Genomic DNA, 7,453 nt, shown 5'->3' with positions numbered 1-7,453 from the left:
CTCTTTCAGTGTGTTTTTCTTTGCTTGCCTCTTTTTGTTCTGCTTTTGTCAGTGATTTCATACCTTTCCCTGAATGATCAGAAACTGCCAGAGAATGTGTCTGAACTTGTTCAGGCTGTGTAGGCGGGCTGGTAAGTACTGTAGTAACAGCATCCTAAGGTCAAGATTTTTGGTGTTGTAACACTCAAATGCAATGTGTGTTAGGGCTGCATTTCACGAAATGAATGAGGCTGCAAACAGTTGTAACAGTGTGTCTTTTCTTATCCATTTTTTAACTGTTTAAATGTTGAATGTTGTGGCAAAATGATGAGTCGAAGCCATGTCAGTCTAAGTCGAAGCCTTTTTAATTCTGCAGGGCTGACACCAAAACTTCACCCTTAAACCAGAAAGCTGGGCAAATAATTGAGAGGTACTTCACCCAGAGCAGATTTTTAATGGTGTCATTGTGTGTTAAGATGGACTTTCCCTCACATGTCTGGACTCTTTGTGCTGCTAGTGCCCTCTATTTGACTCAATACCAAAGGGAGCTGAGTGCCCGCTATCCTCCTGCAGGAACGGAAATGACTCTGCGAGGGTATTCCCTGAAGATATTTCTGTCTGATTCTCTCCTCTGCTCTATATATTTCAGATTGTGTATGTCAGTGTGGGCCCTATTCACAGGCTTTGATGGACTTTTGCTGCTCATCATTTCTTTCTCAGTGACTCAGGAATGAGATTTATTTTCCGCCATGCTGAGTCATCGAGAGGCACTTTTATCGCCACCTCAGGAACTGTTATGAACTAGTGAACGAAAGAAATCGCAAATAGCAATGTGCCCGGCTTGCATCTGCCCTGGGACCTTTGTTCCTCTCTCTCCTTTTGTTTCCTGTTATCTCTCAACTGACAGCTATCCAATGCAGGCATTAACAGGCACTCACTCACTCTCTCACACACACACACACACACACACACACACACACACACACACACACAGTCCACACTTCTTCGGTTCTGGCATCTCATACCCTCTCTCTGCCCCTGCAGGATTCAGGAGGATTAATGTCTTTTTCTCATGGATGACTGCACAACAACTTAATGCCAATGTACCTCTGCACACACAACACACACAAGCACGCACACAAACTGATTGCCGTACTTCCCCACGCTTTCACCTAGTTTAACAATGAGTTATTACTGGAGGCACAGATGGACATGAGCCCAGTCATTTTAAGACTTTTGAGTTATTTTGAGGTTTGTTTATATCATGACGCTTTAAAAAACTTATTTCCAAGCAGTGCAAAACAAGCTACACATATAAATATAATTCATATAGTATATCTAAATAAATAAGTACATTTGTTAATACATGTGACTCAACATTTGCAGTATTTCACCACAAGCTGAGATTTCTTGGTTTCAAAATACACTGTTTCTCAAGCAATAAACTTCCTCCTTCTAATATGTCAAGACACTCCCCACAGTGTAATGTTTTACTGATAATAGCTTGACGAACCCTTTCACCTGTATTGCATTGTACGAGTATCAACATTGCGAGAAATCAGCCCTAATATGGTTTGGATTGGATGTTGTCCACGGCCCACATAGCTCGCTCTGACAACTGTGACTCCGTCATTCATTGGTATTATTGAAGTGTGCATCCTTTCAAACTAAGACATGCTGGCTTTGCTCTCATCATCATATGCAACAAAGGGGAAAACAAATGTGGGTGGCATTTATAGGAATGCCCAGAAGCCTGAAACTACCCTTTATAAGCTTCCCTTCATAAAGCCAAGGGGAGCTGCTGAGTCAGGTGATAATTCTCTGTAGGTTCATCACTACAAGTGACACCTCTAATATTACACATTGTCATTTGATACATTGTTATTGTGAATTGTGTATTATATATTTGTTGTGATTAAACCTAACCAAAACTTGAAATGTCAATGCTGGTGTCAAAAATGAGAAAGATTATATGTATCACACTGGAGAACCTGCATGGTCAAACAATGTGTTTTTATGTATTATTAGTTTGGAGGACTTAAAATAAATATATGAATGAAATGGGGAACAGAACTTCTCTCCCTCTTTAGATTTGGTTTGTCAGTGCAATCATAACATGTCGTGTTTCTCACCCTCTCATCCAACCTGTCCAAAACTGATAGTTTCTTCCTTGAGTAGGATGCAGCGACTTGAACAGAGCTGGGATTCCAGTGTCATTTTTCTTTCCTCCTCTACCCCTCTTTACACTGCTACAACCCCCTCAACCCCACCCACACAACAGCCTTATCAAGACACAGCGGTTCCTCATAATCAAGGCAGTGGGTTATCCAAATAAAATTAGTCTCTCGCTCTATCTGATTGCTCTGTGGGAAGGAAGGAAGGGGATAGCGGGAGAGGGGGAGAAAATGCCCACAGCAATAAGGAATGTGCAACCTTTGTGTCTTCTCAATCAAGCCAGCCAAACTTTTCCCCCCGAGTCACTAGTTTGAAGTGGCAGCCTGGGGAGTACAGCCAGTATGAGGAAAAAAAAAAACAACAAGAAATTGAGAGTGAAGCCTCCCACGTTGGGGGAGGTTAGATGGAGACAGACAACGTATGAGTCACCAGCCCGTCCCCTACCTCAGCTCCTCTGAGAGATTATTGGTGTAGAAAGAGGAAATGTCAGAACCCAGCGTTCTTGATAAACCCACGACCGTCAGAGTGCTACATGACATCTTTAAAACTCAAACTCAACCACACAAACCATTTTGGTCACAAGAAGAATGTCCAACATTTATACAAGAACACCAGGGTATGGGCGGCCTTGACATTGTAATTACACAAGGCTTGCATACCCAGTGATAATCTCTCAATGTGCTTTATGTAATATGGTGTCTTTGTTTGAATGTGAGTTGCTCCTTCTTGTGACAAAAGGAAAAACCCACCTTATAATAGAATATAATATAATAGAATGTATTCATTGTCATTGTACAAAGCGCAACGAAATTGAGACGACAATAATAAATATATAATAACTTCTATTTTTTTTAAAAGCTATTATTTAATGCGGTTTAGTGCATATATGGCTTTAGCATGAAAGCTGTTTTTAAATCTGTTAGTGTGTACTTTCATTGCCCTGAAGCGTTCAAAGAGTGAATGTCCTGGGTGAGATGGGTCCCTAAGGATATGGAGAACTTTCCTTCTTTGACTTTGTTTGTCTGATGGTGTGTCCTTTATTTCCCCTGTTCTAGGAGGTAACATAAACATTATGCCACATTAAGAAAGATAGGAAGTAGACATCTTGAGGTTTTTGCACTAGAGATGTGGGTCTTTTTTTCTGAAGCAGCCATTTTACCAACACTGTCTCCTTGAAATTTAGAAATTACATTCATATACGACTTAATTGCAATAGCAGATGTTTTGAAAGAAATGTAACAATAAGGAAGTGTTGCAAAACAGCAATGTCTATCAACATAATCCAGGCAGCGATTATGTTGCTTACCACAACATTCTGCAACTGTGAAACACATTTCCGGGAGACAGGGTTATATTTCACACTTATGATCAAAAATACAGAGAAAAATTCATCACAGACAGGTCAGCCATTTAATCTACTGACTCAGCCTCAGTATGCAAATGTACCCACAGCACATGTTATATAATCACAGACACTACTGCGTGTTTGTAAACAAGTTGACTTTTATCATTCATATGCCTAAAATATATGTAAAGATGGACGTAACGAGATGTGACTGCATCCAAAAACCAGATTGTTTGCGTGTCCCCGAGCCAAGGAGAAAACCAGGTTTGCAAATTGTCAAAACACAGCTGTCAATCATCTGCAGGCATCAAAGTCTACTATAAGTAATCAAATATTATTAACAGAATAACAAGTACCACCAGCACACTATACAGAAGGGCCTGTTCAAGCTTAAGGCTGCGGTAGTTGTCACTTTGTCTAAACACCCACCAATGACTGAAAGCAGTAAGTTCCCAACTGTTCACTGAATGCCAGAAAGGCACTGTGGGAAACTGAGAAGATACAAACTAACATATAATGTACTGTATGTATTGTCAGGAAGGACACAAAAAGTAAATGACAGTATTTATCATAAAGTACATCCAGTGAGGTGTTGAATACAAAATGACTAAAAGACCAGTAAAATTGTAACAGCGTAATTGTCCTTTAAACAGCAGAGTTGCCGAGCCACAGCTGTCATCAACAGGGCAGTCGAGTTGTGTGTATTACCAAGCTATCATCTCTGTTTTTTCCTCTTTCTCTGACACACTGACACCTGCTCCCAATGATAACTGTGTGTGTGTGTGTGTATTTATACTGTATATACCGTGTGTGTATTAAGTGTGTGTGCCTACTTCCTATGACGTGAGCACTCCCCAGTCGCCAGCCTCTCCCCGCGCTCCTATCTATTACATCTTTCCATCCCTGCCTCTGTCTTTCCAGCTGCTGAGTGGGAGAGCTATTGTGCCAGTGTGCGTGTAAGTGTGCAGGTGTGTGTGTGTGTGTGTGTGTGTGTGTGTGTGTGTGTGTGTATGTGTGTGTTTTAAGTGGGGCAGTGCAATCTGTAAGGTCCCAGTGAGTTTAATTCCAGCTGAGTGGATTTGGCTTTGTGCCTCCCACACAGGTGATGAGAGGGGATGAAGTGAAGGAGGGGAAACCGGCTGGACGATAGGAGATGAGAGAGGAGAATGGAAGTGAAACACAGAGAGGGGTGCAGACAGACAGAGGGAGGGTGCCAAAGTGACTCTTAAATTCCGGTCCTTTAACAATAATATTTTTTTTAAATCTCTTATCTCGGTTTATCTGTGCAGGGGAGGATTTCTGACACGGCTTCCCATGAAGGTCATGTATTTGTTTCCATGATCAGTCATAGTCCTATTGTCAACCCTTCTGTGACAATAGACTGTAAAGTAAAACCTCAAACTCCAGCAGCTTTGAAACACTAATTCCTGTCTGTAAATGTGACTAAAAGCACAGGTTTGGGTTGTATTTAGTTTCATTCATCTTTTAGTTATGGACAATAAATCTATAATAAATCTATCTTTTTAGTTAAAGCTCATGTGTGGTCTCCCCTCCTTTGTTCAGCCTTGGGCCAGATTGTGACAATGCTGTATTATTGTTTCTGTATTCCTTTTTTTGGTAACACTTTACTTTAAGTCTCCATATTTAGTGTTTATGAGTTCAGTATAAACATAAACACACTATAATTAGGCATTCATGATTTACAGTATTCATCAGCAATTATAACCTCCTATGAAGACACATTTTATTATATTACATCAGTGTTTTACTATATAGTCATTCCTTATTATTGCCTGTTTATACACCAGCGTCCATTTATGGGTGTCTTAATTATACCTACATTATAGTGTTACAATGTGTTTTCAGTGTGTGCTTTTCATTATTATTATCATTATTATTAGTAGTATTATTATTATTATATTCTACTGTTTCTAAACTCTTTCTGCAGGGTTCAACATGAATTTTTTCCCTGTGTTTGACATTTCAGATGGTGATCCACATTAATGTCTGCAATACAAACACATCGGCCTTGTTTACTGTCAACTGTCAGGAAGTCGTGTCACTGATCTGACATTTATTGTACTGTGTTTTGCTGAATCAGATTTTTGAATGCTTCTGAAAAAATGCTACTATCACAAGCCAAATGATTTAAAATTGCTCGTACAGTTTTGAAACACACACACAAACACACACAAAGCTGCAGATAAAAACATTCAATTGTTTGCAGGAATGTTTTTCGAGCTTGCAAGAGAACATACTTCCTTGAACAATAAAAGCCGGGTTTGTCTGGCATGAGGAAATGCTCAGGACAAGATGGAGGCTGTATCACCTGTAAATCAGTTTGATATTTGTCCTGACGTTTTGTTTGGTGAGAGTGCCAACAGAGACGTGGGAGAAGGAAATACTGCACCTGAACAGTGTCAGGTACTTTTTCTGAAAACTTTCCAAAACTGTAATGTAGTTCTCCAATGTTGTGACTTGCTGAAAGTCCCGGGGCTAGCTACCATCTAATCTAACTTTCGTTTTTTGTTGTGCTTCCAATGTCCTGTATCAGTTATTCTATTACTGCGTATTTCATAATTTTATGAAGGAATAAAAATGAACAACCACTGTGACTGGAATGAGTTCTTCACAGTGGCCATGATATTAAAGGCTTTCATACTCCCCCAGCCCTCCTGCTTTCATACAACCCAGATTATTTGTTTTCTTCATGCAGACAACTCTGATGTACGAGGTGCATGTTTGGATACATTCGGCAGGGCTCTGAAGTTCATGATCCAATGGCTGACTCACTGTCAAAGGCTTAAATTGATATGTATTGCCTCCTCAAAGTAACATTAACACCCTCAGAGAGGCAAACACCACATATGTATTCAGCCTCTGTGTTTATTTATCCTCTGCTTCCTTCCTCATCCTCTTCTGTGACCCACTGTACTCAACGGAAGTCAAGACAAATAACAATATATTGACATATATGTATATTTATAGACACTAAAGTGAGTGCAAAGGCGCAGAGGCAGGCACAGCTTTGCAGAGGCATTGTTATATATATTGCTGAGGATATGTTAGCATAGTGCAGAGCAGACAAACTGAAGGGTGACTGCATCCCAATTTCTGTGTTCATACTCTCAACTTGATTCATAAGTGAGGGTGTGAGGCCACATTGCAGTTGCATTTCTACTCAGAGGTTCTACTCCAGCGTCCCGTCAAAACCCCAAGAGAGCGTGTGAACTGATTTAGCACAAGAAAGACTATATCTGTAGTGCCATGAAGTCTTCAGCAGGAGAATGCAGAGATATGTAATATACAACCACAATCTTTTTCTTCTAATAATAAAATGGGCAGATGCAAGAAGCAGGGATATTTTCTATTAATCTGACAAACATCTTTGTTCTGTTGGCTTCATAAGAATTGAAGTTCACTTTTCAATTTGTCTTCAATTCAAACGCCCATTGAGTACCTTTGTAGGAAGAAAAGAGAGTATCTACACATTAATTAAATCCCCAAAATTTGAATGTACAGAAAAAGAGTTTAAAAAGTTATAATAACAATAATAATAATGATAAAAATAACCCCCCTTCTTTCATTGAATATTTTACCCTACACTTGCACATGTGCCTAAAAATTAAACAAGATGTGCACATCCCTACATATGTGCATCTAAGATTTTCTGCTAACCTCCAACACGACATTACCAACAATATACAATATAGCATCTACTGTAATCCGGTTGTCATAACTCTCTTGACTGCTTGTAAAATTTTGGAAGAAATACTACCCATCATTTGGCATTCAGAGACACTTAAAATTCTTGTCACTTTGATTTTGACTGGAATAGACCACACGGTGGCCAACAAATACTATAAGTATTTGTGGTATTTGTGTCGCAACACATTTTATGAGCTAAATACTGAATAGCTCTTTTGACAAGTTAAAACAGGAAATGACTGCACT

The sequence above is a fragment of the Scomber scombrus genome, chromosome 2, assembly GCF_963691925.1.
Source record: "Scomber scombrus chromosome 2, fScoSco1.1, whole genome shotgun sequence".
Lineage (NCBI taxonomy): Eukaryota > Metazoa > Chordata > Actinopteri > Scombriformes > Scombridae > Scomber > Scomber scombrus.
This window is presented reverse-complemented; position numbering follows the sequence as displayed.